This window comes from Tupaia chinensis, unplaced genomic scaffold (genome assembly GCF_000334495.1).
Source record: "Tupaia chinensis unplaced genomic scaffold, TupChi_1.0 Scaffold000201_1, whole genome shotgun sequence".
Lineage (NCBI taxonomy): Eukaryota > Metazoa > Chordata > Mammalia > Scandentia > Tupaiidae > Tupaia > Tupaia belangeri.
Genome location: NW_006159676.1, coordinates 2,819,235 through 2,820,672, shown reverse-complemented (window position 1 = coordinate 2,820,672; position 1,438 = coordinate 2,819,235). Strand labels below are relative to the sequence as shown.

General features: G+C 42.6%; 1 protein-coding gene across 1 annotated transcript in view; it reads left to right on the top strand.

Annotated features, from left to right (window-relative positions):
- Positions 1–1,438, top strand: part of PGLS (6-phosphogluconolactonase) — a gene marked incomplete in the record, with an annotated part of 13,582 nt that overhangs the window by 6,798 nt on the left and 5,346 nt on the right.

Sequence of the window (1,438 nt, the reverse complement as noted above, 5' to 3'; positions counted from 1 at the left end):
GCGTGATCCATTAAGCTAACCGCTGTTTCCCAAAAAAAAAAAATTCAAAAAAAAAAAAAAAAAAAAAAAGAGAAATGAAACGAACAAGCATATGGACCAGCAAGTGGCGTAGTGGTTAAGGTGCTGGATCCTATATAGCCAACTCCGCAGTTCAAGTCCAAGACTGGTGACCTGAAAATACACTCTGGACACATGTGCATATATATGCTCAGAATCTTTAGAGGATAATGGAAGAGAAGGGATTGCAGTATCATCCTCATCCCCTAGGGGGAGGTGTGATTTCTCACTTCCCCTCTCTCTATTTCTCTCTGGTGAGTGCATGTGCCCTATGGCAAAAATCTTTTTTAAAAAAAAGTAGAAAAGAGACCAGCAGTTGGCGTAATGGTTATGTTGCTGGATTCCCACGTAGTCGATCGTGATTGGAGTCTTGGACCCAGCAACTTTAAACTCATGCCAGGTACATGTGCATGCATGCCCAAAATCCTGAGAAGAGAATGGAGAAGAAGGGATTGTGGCATGGCCATCCTCCCAGCGGGTGATTTCTCACTTTTTGTCTCTCTGCCTCTCTGTTAGTGCACATGCCCTTCAGCAAAAATCTCTCTCTCAACAACAACAACAACAAAATAGTAGGGACCAGCAGTTAGCGTAATGGCTATGTCGCTGGACTCCCATGTAGTTGACCGCGGTTCACATCCTGGACCCGGTGGCTTAAAACTCACGCTGGGTGCGTGTGCGTGTGTGTCCAAGATCCCGAGAGGAGAATGGAGGAGAAGGGATTGTGGTGTGGGCATCCCCCCTGGGAGGTGATTTCTCGCTTTCTATCTCTCTGTCTCTCTGTCTGTCTGGCGAGCGCACGTGCCCTATAGCAAAAACCTCTCCAAAAATTAAATAAATAAATAAATAAATAAATAAAAAGTAGAAAAATAAATTAACAAGTATGAAATGAAGTTGGTAAGATGAGGCCAAAGCTGCACCCAGAGGTATATTCATAGCATTGAAGTGCATTACTGTTATCATTAAATAGGAAAATATTGCAATATACAAATGTAGAGTTAGAAAATAAAACATAATACAGTTGACCCTCTTTCTGTGTCCCTGGGTTCTCTATCTGTTCCTTTAACCTGCCATTCAACCTTTAATATTGAAAATTTAATATTGAAAATATTTAGAAACAACAACAACAACAACATAGGGCCAGCCGATGGTGTAGTAGTTAATGTGGTGCAATCCACATGGCTGACTGCATGGTTCAAGTCCTGGATCCTGTGATTTGAAAATCATACCAGGTGTGTGTGGCCCAAATCCTGAGCAAAGTATGGAGAAGGGATTGTGGTGTGGCCATCCCTCCTGGGAGGGGGTGATTTCTCACTTTCCTTCTCTCTGTCTTTCTTTCTCTCAGGCAAGCACACGTGCCCTATAGCACAACTTCAAAAAAAAA